This window comes from Cimex lectularius, unplaced genomic scaffold (genome assembly GCF_000648675.2).
Source record: "Cimex lectularius strain Harlan isolate CLEC.00 unplaced genomic scaffold, Clec_2.1 scaffold203, whole genome shotgun sequence".
NCBI classification, from domain to species: domain Eukaryota; kingdom Metazoa; phylum Arthropoda; class Insecta; order Hemiptera; family Cimicidae; genus Cimex; species Cimex lectularius.
This window is the reverse complement of record NW_019392774.1, coordinates 186,099-211,389: the sequence shown is the minus strand read 5'-3', so window position 1 is coordinate 211,389 and position 25,291 is coordinate 186,099. Positions and strand designations below refer to the sequence as shown.

General features: G+C 37.0%; 1 protein-coding gene across 6 annotated transcripts in view; it reads right to left on the bottom strand.

Annotated features, from left to right (window-relative positions):
• Positions 1 to 25,291, bottom strand: part of LOC106672961 (frizzled-2-like) — a 120,301-nt gene that overhangs the window by 79,874 nt on the left and 15,136 nt on the right. For 2 of the 6 annotated variants that reach the window (XM_024227603.1, XM_024227601.1), the window contains exons 2-4: positions 8,666 to 8,733; positions 257 to 459; positions 115 to 185 (exon numbers count right to left, since the gene is read on the bottom strand). The exons of 1 other annotated variant lie outside the window; for it this stretch is intronic. The gene's annotated coding sequence lies outside the window, so the exon portion shown is untranslated. The remainder of the gene's footprint in view (positions 1 to 114; positions 186 to 256; positions 460 to 8,665; positions 8,734 to 25,291) is intronic. 3 more of the 6 variants (XM_014404825.2, XM_024227602.1, XM_014404823.2) reach the window with 3 other exon arrangements.

Sequence of the window (25,291 nt, the reverse complement as noted above, 5' to 3'; positions counted from 1 at the left end):
GTTTTTCTGAAACCTACATCACACCAGACTGCATCTTACGATTTCTAGATAAATATCGTTTAACGGTCACTAATCACCACAAAAAAATATTATTATGTAAAAAAATATAAATACCTTATTCAACAGGAAGAAACAGCGAAAATAAGCGGACCTGATTGACCACCAAGATTAATATAAAAATCCACCTGAAAAACAACGAATTATTTTGATAATTATGTTTTAACATCAAAAAGAAAGGATTTGGTTAATGTTCAACCTTTTAGTTTGGGCAATGTTATTTTGTTCCTCGGCGAAGCACACATTACGAAAACTTGATTTGAGATCTGTGGGACGTGGCATGTGATCCTCGGTGACATGAGTCCAGTATCAATCAATAAGTGCTTCTGCCCGTTAGGAATACCCACGTCCCCTCTTGGTTCTCAATCAGCCCCACGATTACTCCCTCAGAAACCGGATGAGCTACCATAACAGATTTGTAATGCGCTTAGAAACGAATCTCAGGCCGATTGACTAACAAGAAATAATATTGTTTGGACATGTAATTATTACCATGCAGGATAAGAGGGGATTGTACTTTTGACTTGTAAAAATCATGATGTTTGGCAGATATCTTATATAATTTTATTGCAATCAAGTAAAGGCTTGGTTTTTCCTTATCATGGTTTGCATGCATTAGTTTACCAGTGTGAGCTTAACAATGACTGCTATCTGAAAGTTTAGAATCATGTTTTCCTGTTTCTACCTCCTTCACTCCTTCCCATCCTCTCTCTTTCTATCTATCTACCTATCGATCTATTTAACATTATTCTGTTTTGTTGGCCTCTTCACCCTTTCGCTAACCATACCCATTATCTGTGGCTGGAGAGATCTCCACAAAACTACCTCTGAGTTAGTCCATAACAGTTTGGGATTGTGTATATCCCTTTCAACCATTAGGGAACGTTAAAAAATCTCCCTTACCACCAACAAAGACTGGGAACTAAACTGCTCAAAAATGAGTAGGGATATTGCCAAGTTTGTAGCATTTACTTCACCTAGCATTTTTATTTTATTTTTACTATAAAATGCATTAAAATTTATTAGAAATTATGTTTTTTATTGACGTACAATTTAATTAAGGGATTTTGAAAAATAAAAAAATTAAAGATTTTAATTCCTTAATTTTGTTTAGTGGATGTTTTTAAACGATTCGTACTGTAATTGATACAGTTTCATAAAGATAATGTCCTCTTAACTAAAACCTCTTTTCACTTGGCGAACTGTTAATAAGATTGTCACTAATTTCATACGGAATTTCAATATATAGGTGTTGCAGCGCTGCACTCAGTTGTTGCAGGTCAACTGGTTGCGGGTGGTGATCGAAAAGTCTTCTCTGGATCGCATCCCACATATGTTCAATGGGAAGGGGCTGATGGGAAATTCCAAGGTTTTGTAAACATTGATAAACAATTCTGCCTCTAAGAGGTCTGGCATTGTCATCCAGAAATCGAAAATCCCTGCCAATGAAATCCTTGGTTTGAGGGCTGTATTCCTCGTTAATTTCTTGGACATAACGGACTGCGGTGAGGTTGCCTTCAACAATATGGAGTCCAGTTCCTCCTCCAGTGTAAATCTCAGTCCAAACCAATACACCGCCTCTTCCAAACTATACTGAAGAGAGCACGAAATGGAACATTGTACACGTCCCTTGTTCTTGGTACACTCTTCGTCGCCTGCTATCACTGTACAGACAGAAACGCGAACAGTAAATATAACAGCATTCCAATTGGTGTTCTCTTCTAGGCTCTCGCTGCATATTCTCCTGAGTTGCTGGTGGCCGGCTGTTGCTGCAGGTACCCACCCTTGGAGCTGTGGCCCACTCAATGTGGCACTACGGCGACGACGGGTGGTATAGTGTGGTTGAGGCTCGAGACCCCGATACGGCTCATCTCGAGTCCTCATCCCCGGCCCTTTCTCAATCCAGGTTCTTCCATTCTATCCTGTGACCCCATCCCAACCTTTTGTTACAAGGGGGGTATCCAGGCGCAAAATAATGGTGTAGCCTAGAGGGCTTGGCAACCTCTCTAACCACAAGCTGTACTCGTGTCAGCCTCGGGTCGGCATGGGCGGCGGGTGCCTTACCAGAGGCACACGAGGGTCAGTGTACCAGATTCTGTCTTCATAGACGGGGAGGATGCATGACCATCTGTACCACGGGGTAACAAAACGTTACAAATTCAGCCCTTGTTACGTTGGGACGGTGGCTTGTGGTGATGCCCCTGGCGAGAACTTAGAGAAGAGGCTGTCTTCTGCCTGTGACCTTACGTTTGACCACCGTTATACAACCGGCCTCACGGGTACGGCGGATCGGACGGCAGCGTATAGGCGTTGAGGACGCGATGATTATGCTGGATAGTCCCTCGAATGCGTGAGTAGTAGCGGTTGGGAACGGGTAGTGAATCGGTTGCTCCAACTCGAGTATGCTTTGCGTAGCTGTGAGTACGACCGTCGTTGTTACCTTGAGGTACAACGAAGGATTAGACCACTTAGGCGTAAGCTTATGGCGTCCCTCGAATGCGCATGGCAGGTGCAGGCTGAGCTCGATGGGAGAATTTACTGTAGCGGTGCTCCTCTAGGGTGTGGTTAGAACTTCCACTTTAAACGAAACTGCGGCCGGAGAGGATCCGGAAGTTTCGACGCTCGAGGAGCCCCAACACGCTGGGAGATAGAGTCGCCTTCTCTATTTAGGGAGTGCGCGAGAGACCAGGCTGATGTACTTCGGCTTAGGTACTCCTTTGCGCGCGGCATACGGTCTGATGCTTAACGCAGACCCGGCCACTTGGAATGGACAAGCGGGGAGCGAGGATGTCTTGGCCCTTCGTGGCTGAGCTGCATCTATACCAACGCTGCGGCAGTAAAACACTTCTGTCGTATGAGGAGGTGCGTCAGCTCTCATCATGAGAATCAAAACGTCCGATAAGGCCGAATAGGCTAGATGCGGACGTTAAAGATCCTCAGCGTCCTTTTTAGGATGACCGAGTATGCGGGAACCTCATGTTGCTGCAGGTCGTCCAAAGCTGCATACGATGTGAGGCCAACGTCCCACAAACGATTACGAATTTGTGTTATGTTGATAAAGGCCTTGCTAAAATAGGTTGTGCTTCATTTAGGATCTGGCAGGCACTATGGAAAGGGTTCCGTCTTGCAGCAATGACAATATTTCTGTTCTTCCTTAGCGTCGTAATGCCTGATATCCACTACTAGGCCTCCATTTGGCTCTTCAGTTCTCTCGGTGTGAGAAATTTGAAATAAAAAATGTAAAATTAAACTCAATAATTTTCGTGGTCAGCTTGACCAATTAATATCTTTTTCGCATGTTCAAATACGAGCGACATTAGAACCAGTTTCTCATCGGAACGTCGTGTTGGCGATGGATAGGCGACTTCTCACACTCTCACAATTCATATCTAGAGACGTTATTCACAACTCCTTCAACATTATGATGAGCGTAGAATTGGCCCTTTTTTCTATAAATCACTTCAACATTAATTTGTCCCAATAATATATCGATATATAAGAATATGACTGTATCGGTCCGTAAAAGTTCTTCGGTTGTTTGACTAACGAGGAGAAACATTTTTAAACATTTAATTACAGTTGGGATTACTCAAAACGTCACCCTCTCCACTTTTTTAAACCGTGCCCAGGCGCTTAGGGCCCCATCAGTCATCCGCATCTGGCCCGGTCGCCATCAATCACCAGGGCGTATCACACGTTTTGCGATTTGGAAATCGAAACCGGCCAGGATCGGAAAACTGCCGACGGAACGGAACGCCATCGATTACACTTGAATGAACGTTGGCGTGCTTTAAATAAGGGATTCCTGAATATATTTAGCCTTGGGTTTCCAGCACCCCAGGCCCGACTCGGTTGAATAATAACACGAGCTTTTATTAAACTGGAAGCGGAAAAAGAATTAACCTTTATTTTAAAGAATAATTTCGTATTCAGTTATTCCAGAATTTATTTAAACAAACCAGAGTCTCTTTCCATCCACTTGTATAGCGTCAATATTGGGTTGCTTCCTTTTTACTCCCTTTTCCGATGGGAATTTACGTTATTACATAAATTTCTCAATAGTTCAATTCATTGAATACTTTTGAACTAATCATAATGGCATCAATTCGGCCTTCGCAAATAAATCGGAAACAGAGATGTAAAAGAAAACTTATGTCATAAAACGTAAAAGTTCTTAATGTACGCCGAAAGTAGAAACATTCGTGTTTTCGATCGTTCTAATAGCGTTGATGGTGGATCATTGTGGCAGGAGTTAAAAAAATTTTAAATGGAACATGGCACAATGGAGAAATAAATCTGCACCCGGCTAATATTGCAAAAAGAAGTCTGTACAAAATAAATCTGAAACATTTTATAAAAAAAAACAACAATTTATATATACCTAATATAATTTTGTACAACCATGAATATTAATTTTTTCATTCTATTAAACTAAATCGACTGATATATATATANTATATATAAAACCATTGAAATACATGCATAACCGATCAAAACCACATTGAAATTTATATACAATATTTTTTCTCTGTTTCTAGAAATATTGGCCACATGCCAAACCTTTGTCGACTTATCACCAAAATATATTTTATCGAATCCAGTGATTCCAAATTTTTAGTTCTCTTGTCACTATCTTACTTTAAGTTTCATTTACAACGTAGAGATTGCCTCTAGACTACACTCACTTCACGACGGGTAATCCATCTTTAGTTCAACCTGTCCGAATAGATAAACGTCACGTCTGTCAGCTCATGATTTCTTATCATGTTCGCTCAGTAGTGTTTATCTTATTTTAGACACAATACATCAGTTCCTACGGCTAATGTGCATTCCAAAAGAAGACGAAACCTTACGAATAGTTTTCCAATGTTAACACTTGAAAACTACTTACATTACAAGTAAATGAAAACTACTTCAGGTCAACTTAAAAACCTCCATACCTTGTTCGTTCACATTTGATAAATATGGACTGAAGGCATTACAAGGAAGTAAAAAAATCGTTGAAAGTTCAGTCGCCAAGATTGCCTTTAAAAATTACAACAAATGAGATCAAGCAAAGAACTAATAAATCATCTCGTTCTGATTTTGTCTGTCTATTTGTCACTTACACTTCTTTTTTCTCTGTCTGCTGCTCAACGTCTGTCTGTCTGTCTGTCTGTCTCTCTCTCTCTCTCTCTCTCTCTCTCTTTCTCTCTATCTATCCCTCTCTTTCCCTACATCTCTTTTTATCTATCACCTCTCTATTTCTTTCTACCTACCTATTTCCTTTGTTTCCTTTTTCCATTGTCCTCTATCCCACTCTCCTTCTTTTACTGTCTGTTCGCTTCTCTCTCTCTCTCTCTACCTACCTACCTATCAATCTATCCATTTATCTTTCTCTTTCTTTCCATTATTTATCTTTCTCCCTCTCGCATGCCTTTATTCTTTTTTTTATCTCACTCCATTACTCGCTACTCGCTCTCACTTCCCACTCTCTCTTTCTCTATCAGTCCATCTACCTATAAGGACACACACACACACACACACACACACACACACACACACACACACATATATATATATATATATATATATACATTATATACAAGCAGATCTAGGACTAGGAGAAGAGTCAATCGAATTTTTTAAGTCGTTAAAACCTGGCTTAGGATCTGTATTAAATTTTTCAAAATTTATGTACGATTTTTAATGCGAAATAAAATGTAAAACTTTTGACTGCTTTATTTTATTGAAAATTGATTTTTTGAAGTTTTATCTGTCTAATACTCTTGTACCTATCAATACTAGGGGTGGTTAATGAGTATTTAATCGTTCAGCAATGACCTAACGGATTCAAATGAATAAATTAAACATTGAACATTATTTTATTATTGCATTTAGTCTAGTAAAAAATATTATCTTCCAGTTCAATTTGATGCAGCGGTCTCAGTGTTCCGTGAGGTGTCGAGGGTGTTACCGCCCACGACACCACTCCCTCTCGGCTCCCCCAGCTCGATCCCAACTCTGAGTCATCACTCAATCAACGCACTTGTTTAGAAGAGAGGCAAGACGTGGGGAAAATACTGAAAATACATTTAGCCGCCCCCCGGCCACGTAATAAGGGCCTCGGACCGATGGAACACTCCACTTCGAGTGCTACACCCTGTAACATTTAATAAGGAGTACAGTCGGAGCATTTAGTAGCCTCTCTGATAAGATAAATCTCTTATAGTCACACGCGATTTTATTTTTCTTCAAATGCTTATCTTGTTTAATGGAAAATGTGGCACACCATTAGAAGGATTTTATGGGTCAAGCTTGATCAATGACATCTAGCAATATTGCCAGTTACGTTAATGAAATAAAGTGAGATTTCCCATTTATATACTTTAACATATTGATGCATCAAAAGAGAGGCACTGAGGGTGTCACAGACAGACAAACAAAGACACGGAGGGAATGAAAGAGATAGATCGACAGATATAGATAGGGGAGGGAGAGAGAGAGAGAGAGAGAGAGAGAGAGAGAGAGAGGAAGCGTGGGAGATGGAGCCGGAGTAATGGAATAAGAGAGAGGGAGAGGGAAAGAAAGAGAGAATAATGAAAAGAAAGAGAAAAATAAATAGATAGGTAGATAGTTAGAGAAGACAAGAGAAAGAAAGATAAATGAATCGAAGGATAGATAGAGAGAAGGAATGAGAAAAGAAGAGAGTGAGAGAGAGAGTGGGAGAGAGAACGAGTGAAAGAGAGGAGAGAGCGGGAGGGGGAGGCGGTGTAAAAGAGAGAGAGAGAGAGAGAGAGAGAGAGAGAGAGAGGAAGAGTGGGAGATGGAACCGGAGTAATGGAATAAGAGGGAGGGAGAGGGAAAGAAAGAGAGAATAATGAAAAGAAAGAAAAAAATAAATAGATAGATAGATAGATAGATAGATAGAGAAGAAAAAAGAAAGAAAGATAAATGAATCGAAGGATAGATAGAGAGAAGGAATGAGAAAAGAAGAGAGTGAGAGTGAGAGAGAGAGAAAGAGAGAGAGAGAGTGAGAGAGATGGGGGCAAATATAAATAGATACATAGATAAGCATATGGATAGATGTAGAGATAAAGAAAGTATGTTTTTGTGTGTGTGTGTGTGTGTGTATGTGAGGGATGTGAGAGTAAGGGATAAAGGTGTGTTTCTAGAATAATACCTAACACAATTACAAAAAAAATCGTGCCTGTTCCTTCTTTTTCTATTGATACAATTAAGGAAAGACAAAATCCTTTAATACAGGACGCAAATAAAATTAAACTATATGTATGTAATGAAAGGAAAAAGGAACACGCAAAAGAAAAAAAGAAATTGGAGGTTGTTATAAAACGTTTTCTCAAGCTGTCACATGTCAGTTGTATTATTTATATTAATGGTCTCCCCCTAGGTTCTAAAACCAACTACCTGTCCATCATCATTTGTTGGAAGCACCAACTCATTTTGTTTAAGCTCTTCCCAAGACATCTTTACACAATATTTACATAATGTCTCCATTGCTTTGATACAATTTGCATTTTTTTGTTTGTTTGTTTTTAAACAATTATCACCATTTCTTTATATAAAGAGCACCATAAATTTATACGTCTATCTTAGATTTTCTCATATGTATATTTTCGCGGCAAATAAAAAAGTCAAGTTAAGCCTAAACATGTAACTTAAATAGAATATAAATAGTTTTTCGGTTGGATGCAAAGTTTAGGGATGGTTAGGGCAAAGTTTAATTTAGCCATTTATTATTTGTATTTTGCAACTAAGCCGCACACTTTCTATCCCAGCTCTCAAAACTATATAAAACCGACAAGGCAGAAAACTAAAACATTGATGGGTCGATTGAATGGGACAAGAAACAAAATGAGTTCCAGAATTACAAGAAAATCCCGTCTTCATCAAAATTCATACTGGCACAAAATCAGAAGCAAAAAAATTTTCAAGTAAAAAGAAGAGATAGTTCAGAAAAATTTGTAAATTCTCTAAATAGAGAAACCCCAATAGGAATAGTTTAGGACACATTTGAATGATGCGTTAAAGTCAGGTTAGAGTGATGCGTTGAAAAACATGGATTACTACCCGAGTTTCAACACGGACATAATACTTATGAGAATATGGCGGCCTTTTTAAGGATACCTATAAAAATAAGGGTGAAAAAAATGAGGCTAACGATATTATTTGATATCTCCATCGCCCCTTTAAATATTAATTTATTACAACAGCAAATATTACGATTATGTATTCCTGAACGATTCATATACGACCATTAATCTACTCAAAAATTAAACACTGTTCTTTCAAATTAATGGGCAAACCATGGCAACGCAACTACTCCATGTCGGTCTTCCGCAAGGAGCCGTTCCAAGTCCTCTATTGTTTTCTATCTACACATCCACACTTAAAAGTGTGGCTTTAGACCAGATAAAATTTGCCCAGTTTGCCGAAGATATAACACTATATTAACGGAAATGACATAGAAGAGGCAATACAGATAATTAGCACACCACTTGAAAGCTGTATTAATTGGATCAAGAATCTAGGACTCGTCTTATCAGAAGAAAACAGGTCAGCTATGTTTATAACACGAAACGAGTTAGAAAAACGGAAGTAGACTTACTAGCAAAAGACACTGCATAGAGTGGGGTTGCATACAACATTGTCGTAACGTGTGACATCAAAGCACACCTAAAACAAATTGCAAGAAGAAACTGGTCAGTACTTTTACATTATGCCAATATACATCTAAAAGAAACCCTGTGCATAGGCCAACAAAATTTTTCACGGCGTTATTCAGGTTATGGTTTAATCATAACCAAACAACATACCACCTTGCCGAAATTGGTCTAGTTGAGAATGTGAAACACGGACTATTGCCGATTCAAATCACGTTATCCTGGCATGCCCAAAAAAACACAATGGACAGGGAGATTTTGTTCCCGGAGCTACAAAAATGGAATAAAATTTTCTACAAAAGTGGATCACGCACTCTCGGACACAAAGACATCCCGGTTCTCGATGCACTCACCGCCTTTATAGATAAGAGCAACGTATCCATTTGACAACATGAAGTATTAAAAAAATCAATAAAAGACTTATCTGACAGGTTCCTGGGGATGGGTGGTTCTGGGCTATGGGATCGGGTGCCATAAAGGCTTGGGCGTTTTGCCCCGGATTCCATGCGGATGTGGGATCTTCCGTTGTATTATAAATGGTTTTTATCCACATCCCCGAAGACTGCACTCGTATGTATGCCCTAAAAGTTAATTAAAAAATAAAAATATCGATGATGGTGGTTTGGATATATATGGATGATAGGTTTGGCATTCTCCGGTGTTCGGCGGCGCCCACATGCTCTCAAATAGAAAAAAAAATGGCGCATACCCAAATGGCGATGCAAACCTCTAGAAATCCTAACCCAAAACACACATAAGAATTCCCTGGTAACGCTAAATCGATAATGTCCACGCAATGAAAATTTGTATTACCATCCTAAAAACCTATTCATTTTCCACCTAAAAAGGACTAGATTAATCAATACATGAAAATGTAGGTTACATATCCTATGTAGGTTCATTTTATCTATTTTTTATAAAGAAAATTAAAGGAAATGTAATTATTGCGATGTAACCTTGCGCAGAGGAAATATGCAATGAAGTTCTACTAATTATTACGATGTTTTAAAATAGAATATTTGATAAAATAAAACTGTTAAAATTATAACGTTGAGTAGTTATTGGGTAAAACAACAGGTACACTAGTAATTGGAAACCCTGTATAGTAAACACTAAAATATTCATGTAATAACAAATTAAGATGGCAGCTTCAGTGGGCGGGGTCGTCGGAGAGGCTCTTGCGAGAACACGACGGGTAGATGGCCCTCAGAGAACCTGAACAGGGGACGAGGGATCGTCCTCACCCGACTGAGGATTGGCCATACACGGTTGACACATGGGCACTTGCTTTTGGCCCCTTATGCAGAGAAAGGTTGCTCGATGTGACTCACATAATATAGGTGTTTCATGCCTTGGCTCCATACAGAGAGCGTGTAGGCATGCCGCCGGACTTAAGAAGAGTTCTCGAACACGGTAGCGAGTTTCAGTCCCCTGTTCCGCTTTTTAGGGGAAATTGTTTTTTTTATTGTATTATGTCTTATGTGTTGTGTCTATGTTTTGTCTAAGTGCATGTATTTATTAGCGTGAAAGGCGAGGGGTGAGGGTGAAATATAACGTCATCATCGCTCCTCGAACGTTGAGAGCGTAAGAGTGTGTGTGCGGGGTCGATGGCGGAATATCAATAAAAGTCGACCCCAAGCTACATTAGTTTAAGTATAGGTCGGTGGAGGAATAGCAAGTACTCCACCGACCAAACGGAATGAGTGCACTGTATGGATGTATTTATGTGTATGAATGTATTTATTTGTACGAATGTAGTGTTTGAAAGGGTAAATATAATATAGACTTAGTTGGGGGCTGAAATGACCTAGATGTCGGAAGCCCCAGTAAAAAAAATTAAATTATTTGTAAATTATCGTTTATAAAAATATCAAGCATCAGAGCTTGTTTATAAAAAATGAAAATATTGTTAGTTATTAGACTATATTTCTTCATAAAAGGTAGGTGAGTGGGAATCCACCCATACTTACACATCGCAAGCAGTAACAAATGGTCCATTTTTTATAATTATTCAATATTAAAAATTCCGCTCCGGTAGTGGCGAGTAAAGTTGAGCAACCTTACCCCAGCTACAGTGTAATTTCATGTATGCTTTTAGCTTTTGTTTTTATAAAAGGACGTTGAAATTACAGTGGTTTGTGCGGTTTGTGTTTTTTTTTTCATTTTAGTCAACTCTCTTTTGGTAAATTTCGAAATTTTTAAATCTCTATTAAAGTTTAATTTAGATTTATGTTTCTGCTAGTTATTGTCATGATTTTAGCCATACTAGTTGAAATGTTTAAAGGACTTTATTTTTTAAAATTCTTTTAGTTAGTTATTACAACGTACATGTATTATATTTGATAATGTGGTGTTTTATCAATTTTTTATTTAATAATAATTAGTTTGTTTTAACTTGTATTCGCCTTGGCATGCTTTTCTATTGGGGTTTATCAGACTTAAAAGATCGGATCGCTCATTATCTCTCCGTTAGGGATTTGCAACGCTTGAATATTTACTGCTAGCGAACACGTTCTTTTCCGGATTTTGAAGGCACCTCAGCCGTCTGAAGGCTGGATTTTATTTTCGTCACATTTTTCCTCATTCGTCTGAGAAGCTGACTCGACGCAGCGGCCGTCTTAGTTCCCAACCGTTCGAGACGTACGTGACTTTTTGAAAGCGTAACCGAGACGGATCGGCGGGTTTAAAAGGTGAAACGAGGTTTTTAAGATCATTGGCGAAATTTCGAAAACAAAAAAATTTGGCGCCAACACATGCCGTCCAACTAAGCCAACTCACTCGTCTAATATCTAAAACCCAGAAAGAAAAATTAGGACAGTCAAAAGAAGACATAAAGATAGAGATAGAATTATACATAGGTAAGAATGATCTATCTGTACAGAACGTCACACTACATGAATTTCTAAAATAAAAACATATAAAACATATGTCAAAGAGCATTCCAGCTTATTGATAAATACTCTCGGCTGAAGTACATTGCGAAATAATGTGTTATTTTCTATTAGGTCCGTTCTTTGTGTATGTAGAATTTCATGTAATATAATCTTTCATAACATTTTCTGATCCAAGGAAAAAAATTGACTTGTGCCTAACAACCTCGAAACACATAAACAAAACTGGTACAAAACCTCATAAAATAAAATCAATTTGCTTAAAATATTTGAATTTCTAGGCTCTTTGTTGAGAAAAACGCTTGGACACGTATCTAATAATTTTCGATGTAGTATAACCAAAATAACAATTAAAACCAGTGATTCTACGCCTTTTGCCAAAAGTTCAAAAATTGTACAGACGTGCATTGTTACTAAAGCCGAAAGAAGGTCTCCCATTCCGTAAAATTCGTCAATTTTATAAATTTACCCGATGCTGAAGATTTCTCAATCGAATCAATGAATTAGATTTATTTTAAAGTCAAAATAATACAGGATACTCTCTATAAACAGTGCTTCTTAAGATTTAAAGATTATAATGACCATAAACACCGCAAAGATGAGAATAAAAAGACAAAACTTACCACAAACAATATGGAATAATATGAGGTTTCTGGTGTAGAAAACCTTATATAATTCGACTAGAAAAATGGATCAGACTTGACAAACAACTAAAGTATGGTATTCTTCTAAGAACTTTAATTTCATGAAATTTATTAATTAATAATTGAAACAAAATATACTGCTTAATGATAAAGGAATCGGTGATTTTCACAGCCCAGTAAACTAAGTTGAAGTCCAGCGGCAATAAATAAGAAAAATAATTTTTTTTCCTTTCGAGGGTTTCGCATATGAAAGGATAAAGGGAGGAAAATGCTTCAGGACACTATTCTACAACCAATCAATCCCATACGAATTCCTTTATGAAAAGAATCTTTGTATCAGAGGGCGTTTATTTGAATAAAATCGTCTATAATGAGACATTTCCTTTCATTCCCCGAAGTTGAAAAAAAAATCGGAGCTCTTTTGACCCTTGGAAAATATCGACATAACAAATCGGTAACCAGAGCCAGTCTTTGTGTACACCCGGGAGTCGACATGTTCTACAAAACATTTGCGGTCGCCTCTTTGTAACAAGGGGTGGCACAGTTCGGATTACCGTGGAGGCCCTTTTGCTCGTCAGATCCTATTAAGATATTTAGGAAGTACTACTGTAAGAAAGAGACGCATCTTTGGCCGCCTTTTCCAGATCCTATTTCAGATTTGAAAAGGCCTATTTGGACACGTACACATGGCTGGGGTAAGGAAATTCGGTGTGAAATTTCTTTCCAATAGCATAAAAAAATTCTTTATCATCACGATCCCATTCTCAATATTTTACTTCTTTCTTGGACAATTTCACAGTAAGTATTGCGCAATATTATTTTCCCATCCAAATACCTACCTACCAATATCTACCTTTTTACTCTTCCTCTTTCACGTCACTCTTCACTCCGGCTCTCTCTCCCTTTCTCTCACTCTCTCTCTCCCTCTCTCTCTCTCCATCTATCTCTTTCACTCTCTTTGTGTCTCTTCGTTTATCTGCCCCTCATTTTCTTTCCCCCACTCTCTCTTACTCTCTCTCACTCTAACTCTCCCTCTCACTCTCTCTCTCTCTCTCTCTCTCTCTCTCTCTCTCTCTCTCTATCACTTTTATCGTTCTATCTTGTATAATTTTATTAATTTGAATGACTACAGTAAATTTTACGAATTAATTTGATTTCGTGGATATTTTAGTGGCCATTGTTTTTGATCAAAGACAGTTTTTTCCATAAATTTATTGTACAATTATTCTCTAAATATTTACTTTCGAAAGATAATAATTTTTTGATATTAGAAACAATTCTATAAAATTTTTTTCGTTAAATTCAGCTGTAATTCAATAGTAGTTTAAAAAATGTATAAATCTTAACAGTAATAGTACACAGTGTTATTCTATTATTGTTAACCATAAGCAAAATTTATACAATTAATATTATCTCGTTAAGGAAATTTTTACTAGGTTAGATCAAAACAAAAATATTTACTATATATAAAATATACCTAATTCGCCAATTATTTTCTCAGTTTGCAAAAAATGCTGAAATTTAACGGCAGGCCTTGATCCTCTTTAAGAAAGAAGCAGTTATTAAGTTCATAGCATTTATTAGGCAGTTAAAAGGAGGGAAAATTCAAAAGGTGGGATTGAGATGAGAAGTTAGTGCCCGAATGGATCGAAGTCAAGATAACTCAAGTGGTAGAATAGCGGCGAATCAAGCCGAAGGTCGTGGGTTCGAATCCCCCTCGTGACACTGACTTTTTTATCTCCACTAAAAACTTTAATTAATTGCACTTATTAAGCTTAATCCCCTTTTAATCCTACCAGATGTGCACCACTACCTTGTTGTGTGCAGTCGCACAGAAGTAACGGCCTTTGTTTTTCACCCCTGAGAAATGATTAATGTTTGATTAGTAGTTTATATCCCAATAAAAACACGTTTGAATCTGAAATATTGATATTTATTCCGACAAAATTTGGCAGTTTTTTACCGGAAAATTCTTGTTTATTTTCAATGGATTATCAGGTCGGTCTAATTATTTGAATGAAAAATAATATTGACATTGCATAGCAAAGAATAGCTGGAATAGAAAAAATGGAAAATAGAAGGTCGTTAAATGTAAAATATTCATGGGATCTGGACGGCGGAGATTATGCGGAAATTGAAAATCCATGTTCCCATCAAGATAGCTTTTGTCAAATATTGCTTTGATAATAAAATGAAAGAAATACCGAAAATTGTGAAAAACGAATGAACAAAACCGTATTTTTCTTTGTTGTATAACTATGATAAAGCTTATTCATAGGTCCTAACTTGAACGTTTTGTAATAACAGAAATACCAGCAGACACGTATTTCACATAATTATGTTATATAAAGAGTATACAATCAACGCCGTAAATCTTCAATGGCTAATTCGTGATATTATCGTACAAGTAAAGTAACAGTGTTGCCACAATCCACTTCCGCTAATTTTCGGGCCGAGTTTAGAAGGATTCGACTCGGCATGTGAACACATTTGTATTGTATCATTTTTAAATCAACAAAGTAGTCAACTGACAAAACTTGTTCACTGTGTTTCAATTTCGGGAATGTTCTTGTGCTTATAACCAAAATTTCTTTTGCGCGACCATATCCCTTGTTTTCCTTACTTAACATTTGACGTTCAGGTATATTACTTCACCTAATTAATTTATGACTGATTGGCGAATGGAAAAACAAAAGGAGATTACAGAGATAAAATTAAGAAAGAAAGAAAAAAATAGAAAAAGAGAAAGTGATACAGATAGGGTAAATTGATAGAGAAATAGACAGTAGGTAGGGAATACAGGACAGAACGAAAGAAAGAGAGAGTGTGAGAGATAATGGAGAGAGAGAAAGAGAGAAAGAAAGAAAGAAAGAGAGAGAGAGAGTGAGAGAGAGAGAGACAGAGAGAGAGACAGAGAGACAGACAGACAGACTGACTTATAGAGGGAGTGACTGACTGGCGTATGGAAAAATAAAAGGATGAGTGTGGGTGATATGTAATGAGTTTTAAGTAGCTTTTTTTTCCCATTTGTTTGTTGTAAAAGAACGAATGGCCAAGAAAAGAAACCTACGCACATACCGACAAAAAGTGACAGAAACAGAAAGAAAGAGAGACGGAGGGTGAGACAAAGGGAGAGAAAGTCAAAATTAAGAAAGAAAAAGATAGAAAAAAGAAAGTGATACAGATAGGGTAAATTGAGAGAAAAATGGGTAGGTAATACAGGATAGAACGAAAGAAAGAGTGAGTGTGAGAGATAATGGAGAGAGAGGATAGCGAGCGAGCGAGAGAGAGAGAGGGGGGAGAGAGAAAGATAGCGAGCGAGAGAGAGAGAGAGAGGGGGGAGAGAGAAAGATAGCGAGCGAGAGAGAGAGAGAGAGGGGGGAGAGAGAAAGATAGCGAGCGAGAGAGAGAGAGAGAAAGAGAGAGAGAGAGAGAGAGAGAGAGAGGGAGAGAGAGAGAGTATAGCATCAAGAAAGAGAAAGGAGGTGAAAAAAAGGGAATAGTAGAAAGAGAGATGAGACCTACTGTGACAAGTATATTAATTACCAAAAGTTTTCGTTTTCACCGGTCGCCAAAAAATAAAGAAATAACTGAAAATAACTGGTTACTAATTTGCTTTAGGCCAGCATTATCAGAAGTTTTAAGATTTATTAGTTGTAGGGATGGTTAGAACATAAATAAAGAGAAAAATTGAAAATGGAGAACATTTAATAAAATAGATTATGGGTTCAACGTAACTGTATGAATCTATAAAATCGAATCTCTTAAAGGTTTTGCCAAAGGAGAATTAATCGAGAAAAAAATCCGCTGTACCGGTTGCTAGTTGGAGGGTGTGTAAGTAGAGGGAGGGACATCTCCTTTGAAGTCGGAGAGCTTTCTGCTTGTGTAAGTTCACCCCAGGCCAAAGCCAATAACGTCCACTTTATCCATACCTCTCTTGCAAAATTATTAGATCTTTTTCTTCTTCTGTACCATGAAATTCAGTTCTTTTCGATAAAACCCATTTGACGTCTGTTATGTCTCAGATATTATATTGGAAAAGTTGGGAAGATTTTGAACCGGGAAGGATTCGAGTCAGTATTAAATCTTAACTAGGTGTCCAGGGTCATTAAGTGGAAAGCCATCTAGGAAATGGCCGATCCTGCGTTAAGCGAGCCCCGGAGCCCTCTAAACCATAATAACCCAACCCAGACCTAGTGGTTATCCTTTATTTATTTCAGCTCCATTCCGCATGCATATTGTAACGGTATTTACATGCAATGGCCTCCATCAGCCCATCCTCAATGCCATTATTCGTGATGTTGAAATTCGTGTTAAAAGGGGTAAATTTTGCAAGGGCGGCAGTGAAGGGACTTAACTCGGACAATAATAATTTTAAAAAAATGCGATTTCAATTTCAAAGAGGGGAATGACAGAAAAAAGTTGCTACTACGTGGGAGAAAAGCTTATGTGACGTAAGAAAAGCGTTAATAAGTGCAAATTGATAAATTGTTAAACGTTAATGTAATGTAGAAATGTCATAAACTTATCAGAAGTTAAGTAAGCAACATTTTTTTTAGCCGGAAGCCACATCTGAAATATATTTTAAGGGCAAAAACGTGCGGCTGCCCGTGACACACCCGTTCAGCGGCCCGCAGCCACAACCACGCTACTCTTTTAGGGATATGTACTCCTCTTTACAACGGACGTATCAGAGGTACGTGGACAAAAACCATTTACTTCACTTAACTTAAGAAAAGTCCTCGTCCCTTCCACTATCCAAGGCTCAAAGAGGTCAGAGCACCTAGAACTCACCCCAAATGATATAGGAACGCCGCTCCCCACAGGGCAGCCACTAGAAATAAGTCAAAAAGTAATTATGTACAACATAAGACAGGAAAAGTTAGACAAAACGATACAGCGGACAAAAAAGTAACAATATGAATTGAGATTAGCTAGGAAAAGTGGCTTCCCCCTGGCAGGCGAGCTGCATCAGGTGATTTCTCATTGCGTTCCCCTACGCTCTGACATTTTAGTCAATAATTAAAGTGAGAAGGGGTCGTGCGAGCGCCAGGAAAATCGGCTTCATTTCCCATAGATATTCACATTGTAAAGGAAAGCGGAGATTCCGCTAATTAAGTTTTTTCAAAAAATACCCTTTTATCTCGATCCTAACTAGAACCAGACTGTTATACAATGTCGCCGCTTTGAAAACTGGCATTTTAGGGGGGCTTCTAAAGAATAAAACTTAGGAAGTTGTTTCTTGGACGATGCGCGGGCAAGAGGCCATTTTGTGGAGAACTTTTCAACAGCTTATCCCTTTCATGTTCCCAACCACAATGGCAGTCGCACGCGCCGTTAAACAGTGATAATTACAATCGTTAAAACACTTTTAGCTCGACGAGTCACCTTGTTCATTAAATTTGGTTGTTACAAGTTGTAAATTAGCTATATTCTCGTCCTAACATTTAATCTTTTTTTAAATTTAATTTTTAAAGTGTGGTGATAAGCAACCGTTAGTCGATGATTATTCAGAAATCGTGAGATGCAATCTGGTGTGATGTAGGTTTCAGAAAAACATTTTTATTATTGTGCCAATGTTTCGATCTTTATTGAGCCCTGAAGATGATCTGAATAAAGATCGAAAGGTTGGCACGATAAAGAAAATGTTTTTCTGAAACCTACATCACACCAGACCGCATCTCACGATTTCTGAATAATCAATTAAATTTTTAAATTATTTTAATTGATTTAAAGGTAAAATAATTAATTTGATTTTATTTGAAATAATTACTTGACACATAACATTAAATTATTTTAAATTTTTGATGTTTTATAATATTTGTACTATTAACGTTTACGATTGATTCGTGCAACATTTCACGCTCGCACCTCTTCTCTTTCTACTTCTTTAATTTTATTTATCTCTTTTTCTCTCTCATCTATCATCTACCTGCATCCCTCTCTTTCTCTCTGTCTCTATTTCTATCTATCTATCTACATTATCTATCTACGTAACTCTGCTATATTTGTATCTATCTTCCTCTCTCCCTATGTATTACTCCTCTCAATCTCTTTCTTTTACTCACTCCCTTTCAAACTCTCAACTATCTTTCACTATCCTTCTCTCATTTGTTTATCTATCTGCATATCATCTATCTCTTTGTCTATATATTTATGTATGTACGAATCTCTTTCTGCCTACGTATCTAATTATTATTAATAATCGCATCGTATCTAATTATTATTATTATTATTGTTAATCTAATCTATACCTGTTACCTACCTTTTTATCTATCTTCCCCTGTCTGTCTCATTCTCTTTCTCTCTATCTATTTATCTTCTACCTCTCTTTTTATTTGTCTCTTGCTTTCTATCTCTCTCTTTTTCTCTCCCTCTCTTCTTTACACTCTCCGTCTCACTCTCACTCTCTCTCTCTCTCTCTCTCTCTCTATCATTCTATTTATCTCTTTCCTTCTACTTTCTATTCTTATATATCTCGTTTTCTCACTCTCATCTATTTATTTATATATTTTTATATATTTCATCATCTCTCTCTCTCTCTCGCTCTCTCTCTCTCTCTCTCTCTCTCTCTCTCTCTCTCTCTATATATATATATATATATATATATATATATATATATATATATATGTTTCGTTCTATGTATGTATTTATCTATCTGTCTCCCTACACATCTAATTAATGTAATTATTAATAATAATCGTATCGTGCCTATTAAATTAATTAATTTAATATATTCCTATTATTTTTATATTTCCCTCCCTCCCCGACTTCACTCTCTCTGTCACTCTCTATCTCCCTCTCTTTTTTTCTTTTGTTTCTTTTCGTCCATCCTTTTCTCTTTCTCTCACTGTCTATTTTTCTATTCCTCTATCTTTTCTCGTTAAGAGTAATAGAAATCGTTCGGGATAAAGTTAAATATAATAATAATATTAAATACACAATATTTTTTTTTGACTGGGGCTTCCGACATCTAGGTCATTTCAGCCCCCAAAGTAACACTATTAATTCATTCTCAATTTCTCTCGTTATCCTTTTCTCTTAACCTCTTAAGCATTTTTGTCTTCCATTTCCTTTGAAATTTAAATCAATGTTTTCCAGTTTGTCAAAGAAGAGCAGGACACCTTTCCACGGGCTCAGTTTGTCGCCCTTGAGACGAGCCGAATTTATTCGCCTAGTAATGGAGAAAGGTTTCCGGCCATGGGGATCGAGCGACCTCTATCTCCGGAGCCCAGTGCGTACAAGGAAATCGGCCGGTTATTTAAGTGTGATAGACCGGAAAAACTCCACACCTCCTGAGGGACGTACTTCTTTCCTTTATTCATTGCTGCTATACGTAAAAAATTGTTTTTACTCGGACTTAAGACGGAAAACGGCCGGAATCAATTGGCCGGGTAAGGAGAGATCCGGGATAAGGGGGATTGGTACGGTTTATGCAAATTTATACCTAGAGTTAAACTAACTCGGTTAGAAAATAAGATAAAAAATAGCAAATTCAGCATAGCATATTTTAGTGTGAAAAGGTAACTAATCATCATATATATAATGTGCAAATGTGTTTGTTAGCTTGAAAAAGAACTGTCACTCATTCACAATAGGCCTTACACGGTTGACCCAAGCAAAGATATTCTAGGACTAAAGCAGACTACAAGCGATGTGTAGTGGTAAAGTATCATTCTTTTGTTTAGTTGTCTTTCTTGTAAAAGTGAAAGTATTTAATAGCAGGAAATAGACCTTTTACCTAAATTATAATAGGGCGTACCCGGCCTCATGGCAAACATACTTTTGGATCAAATTCGATGTACAAGGTAAGAAGCCAAACTTGACTTTGTTGTATATGCAAATGTTTTTACTAGCGTGAAACGGTTCTATCCCTGAATCTGAACAGGCCTTACTCATTTCTCACAAGGAAATACTTTTTGGCAATGCGAAAAACTACCAATGTGTCCTACCTAAGTGACAAACCTTTGTTTTATTACAATTAATTACGGTTTTTAGTTGAGAGAAAAACCTTAATTAATTGAAAGATATTAATTGGTCAAGCGGACCACGAAAAATAGTGAATTTAATTGATTAAAATGAAGTACACTTCACTAAAGTTCTCCGTGGCCATTTCATTTGTCGCCGAGAATCCAATCCGATTACACGGCATTTGAAAAATGGCAAAAAGGAGGGAAAATTCAAAAGGTGGGGTTGAGATCGGAAGTTAGTGCCCGAGTGGACCGAGCTCACGATAGCTCAAGTGGTAGAGCAGCGGGGCGTATCAAGCCGAAGGTCGTGGGTTCGAATCCCGCTCATGACACTGACTTTTTTATCTAAACTAAAAACCTTAATTAATGGAAGTTCTTTTAACTGTTTTCCTCAAATGAGTGAATGTATTTATTAGTATTAATAATGTCATAGGGTTGTCGATAGAACCCTCGTCGAATCAAAAAACAACTTCGAATCGGAAACAAATTAAAATTTAATTAGCTCCAACGTTCACGTAATTACACGAATTTTGTTTAAACACCATAATAACTTTATAATTACTTTTTACTGTATTTCAATGACTTTTTTTATTGTGTACTATAATTTACCAAGCGTATTAAAATATAACGGTCTCGTTTCCGACATTGAAAGGCTAATTATTGGTTTTCATCTTAAATCATTTTTTCTATTTATTTAATGATTTGGACGGTTGTAACTTTTCATTTCAATCATAAAATCAATTCAAATAAATAAGACCGGGAAATAAAGGACAGAATCTTTTAAGTCCGTTTAATTAAAATACGAGCCAATATCTGGCAAACGTTCCCACGTACTGCCGTTATAATCACATTTCGCTTACTTCCATCTAGGATTACATGCCTGCAAGTAAAATAAACGGAATGTTCAATTGTTCGCCCTGGATAATATTGAAGTTCTGTTGAACATACACGGTATAATTTTTAACAAGTCGCAACTACGCTAGGGATCAGCTCAATCAATTTAGCAGCCGGCAAAGCAGAAAATGTCAGTTGTTTCTCCTTAATCCACAAATAAATCGGCCAAGCCTCACAAATTTGGTAAATTTCATGACAACTGGCGAACCTGGACTTATAATTCACCAACAGAAGAAGAACCGCTTTTTGTTTCACCTCGTCATCCAGCTCTGACGTCTGGCACAATTGCAATTTATAATCAGCATCGCAGTGATTTAATAATGACCCCTCGCGAACTTTCCATTACATTATTCATGAAGAACGCATGATAACAACGTTGACAATTGTTCAAATTTGCATCCGTTAAATTTTTGAACCTTTTTCTGCTCTCTAATAATTCCTCACCGTTAATGCAATATATATACGCATTTCCCTACTGACTAAATATTTTAGAGACAATCTTACAAAATTAATATTTTTGTGTTACGTTCTACGCATGTATCAAATTTCCAATACAACTTACGACAGTTGAGGAGCTTTTCTAAAGAATTAGTACCTAACATATGTGTTTGTAACTTTTCTAGTAAAAATTTCTTTTATTACTCTAACATAAACTATATTGTTTTAAATGAAGTTAAAAAGTCAAGTAGAAAACAATACATTTTTTATTCATACCACCTGCAATTATCTACGATTGCAATTGGAGAGGACCAGACTATTAACCGGTCATGGAATCTGAGAAAACATATATTTATGCAATGAGGAGGAAGAAAAAGCCACCCATATTACCTGTAAAAAAAGTTCTTTTATGATCTTTTTGCATGATTGTACTGAAATTTATTCTCAATGAACCGATACTTCTGTCCTGTAAGCCTCTCTCTCCTATTCTTCTCCCTCTACCACACACTCTTTTTTTCTCTCCTACTCGGTTTGTATCATTCTCTGTTATTCTATCTCTCTTTCTCTCTCTTCATCATGATTTTACCCTGTACCTCTTTCTCTTGTTTTAAAATGTTTAATATAAATCCCAACATCTTGACACTTCATTAATGGTAATACATTTTACAGGATTTTTCTAAAACCTACATAACACCAGACCGCATCTCACTATTTTGGAATAATTATCGATTAACGGTCACTAATAATCACCACACATTTCTACACGAGAAGAACCAAGAATATGGGATTCTATGAACAAATTTCGACTACTTTTGTACACGGAGCTAAAAGTATTTTGGACATCGCCAGCAATGAGAAGAAACTCGCATCGGTTATCAACCAAAGAACTTTTTTGCTGAAATGCAGACAACACAAGGCCCTGAAGATGATCTCAATAAAGATCGAAAGGTTGGCACGATAAAGAAAATGTTTTTCTGAAACCTACATCACACCAGACCGCATCTCACGATTTCTGAATAATTATCGATTAACGGTCACTAATAATCACCACATTTTCTGTAAAATGACATAGATACACTAAGCAATGTTAAGAAACAAACGAATACAGATAATTCATGTCCGATTGCAACTGCGCACAATCATCTTGATCTAATACATTTTTATATTTCCATCATCAGCAAATATATATATTTTACTGTGTACTTGTGTAGTAAAATGCACTTAACCAGAACTGAGTAAACTTTTTAAAAAATAACGGGGATAAATGGTCTTCTTGAGGTACACATGATGCACCATGGAGTTTGGAGGATAAGTTATCATTTCATTTTACTAACTGAGCTCTTTGACTCAGGTTTGAACTTAAACCGTTCAAAAAGTCTTCATTAATGCCCATTATACGCACTTTTTAAACCGCAAGACCGTGATTGACCTTATCAAATGCCTTATTAATTCTGTGTATACAGCATCATTTTGATTGTGCAGAAAGAAAGCATACTGGGAAATTAGTAAATTCCTAGTCAACGATCGACCAGAATCGAACCCATGTTGCTCATCAGGATTATAAGTTTTAAATTACGGCGTTAAAATTATACTTACTTATTATTATACTAACAAATATTTTTGTTTCTGTTGAAATTTGGGAGATACGTAATTGTCAGTCAACCTTTTGTAACGACTTTTATGTATTGGAACCACAAAACTCCACTTATGCAAATTTCCCAATTTTTACAGATTTATTCAGCAAAAGGATAAAGGTTTATTTAATACATTAGAATATTTATTTGTAAAAATTGGTGGGAAAGTATCAAGGTCTGACGAGCCTTTGGGTATCACTGCTTTGAGTTTATTGGTGGATTATCAATACCAATACTACAATTATAATTAACGAACAGATCAGTATCAGTATCACATCTGATGACCAGTTTCTTGAGTAGGAACATACACAGATGAGAAATGAGTTGTAAATGCATCACAGATATCCTGACTGACTATTATAAGAGAAACATTATGGAGTGGCATTGGGCACAGCGGAGAAGGACTACGTAAAGAAAGATGTAAGGATGGTTGGATGGAGGGAAGGAAGGATGCAGAGAGAGAGAGAGAGAGAGAGAGAAAGAGAGAGGGGAGAGAGAGAGAGAGAAAGAAAGAGAGAGGAGAGAGAGAGAGAGAGAGAGATTGAAAGTTTGAAAGTAGGAGAAGCAGAATATCGGCGGGTTTTTCCTGGTTATCATTGATCGATACTTAACTTCGCAGCTGGCATCATCTGATAAATCGATACAGCTTTTTCCCAAGGATGTTTTCATCACGAAATAAAACCCCTCGTCGGATTTCGTCGCCAGGCTCCATCACTGTTCGGATAATAAAATTTTACGAAGGTGTAATAGGAAAAGTCCATCGGTCCGATTAAGCGATTCCCGGTATAATCCTGGCAAGAGCGGGCTTATTTTATTTAAAAGGCGAAATCAAACGTGATCATGACCTTTTACCAATTCCCGACGTTGATGTCTGCGGAATTATCATGTTAAGTTTATTGTATAATAATAATGTTGAACGGTATAGTAATGTAGTATAAAAATAATAATGAAGGCTATTACCTCAGGGTGCTTTTAACCAATGACGTTATTCTGTGCTAAGAAAATCGTTAAAGGTTTCACATAAATCCTGGAGGTAATATGCCTGCTAGTCACACCTATGATATAAATGTTGGAACATTTCCAAAAGAACAACAGAGGGGACTTCCTCAGTCAAAACTCTATTTCCTGCCGAAGATTGATCACGTGGTCAGCCTTGTCGCGCTGGTTTCTAGTTGCGATGATGTCAAATATTCAAACAACAAACCAGTATGTAGACAGTTGATGTGTCAATTTTCCTAAGATTGCGTCTGTATTAATTCGGCATAAAAACCTACAGCGAAAGAGGAAGTATATAACAGGACCATTTAGCAGCAAATCGGCCATGTTTGTTAAGTTACCGGACTTTCACCCTGGTCCACTTACCGGCCTCCTTTACCAATTTAATCAAAACCGCTATATCAAAAAGAAACACCTGGATAATCTATAAACGTTATTTAATTGAGCTTTCATCAATTGTAAAGATTTCGTAACGTGAAAGTGTAAAAGTAAACAGTAAACACGCCTAATGAAATCACGTGATGTCAGAAGGTGACAAATGATCCATTATGCGAGTATGATGCCGTATAGGAGTGTCTGAAGGGATATAAATCTTGATTAACAGCCCTAGGTATCCTTAGCATATCTATTGTCGACTGATATATGGCTTAGGTAATCCTATACTGAAGAGCATTTCTCGAATCTGTTCAATCAGAATGTATTTAAGTGTGCGTTTTCAATACCAACTTGGCATTAGTTAAAATAAACAATATTTGAAACAAATGTGGTTTGAAAAATCGTTTTTTCAACAGCTGTTACAGTTTGCAGCTTTGCTTCCTCCAGCGAAGAGATGGTACAATCAATTAAAACTAAAGTTAAAATAGCATAATTTTTTTATTTAAATTATTTTTTGTGATACTATAATCACACACAATCTTGAACCGACATATTGATTGCTGCCTCATAACGACACATCTATTTACTTCCTCAGGAAGATACTCGAGCACTGCTTCTACGCCGCCTCCAAGTCATCCTTGCAACATCCAATCTATTGTAATCAATAATCATCAATTGAATTGTAGCTCCTCCCATATATATATATATATATATATAGCCACTAGAAAT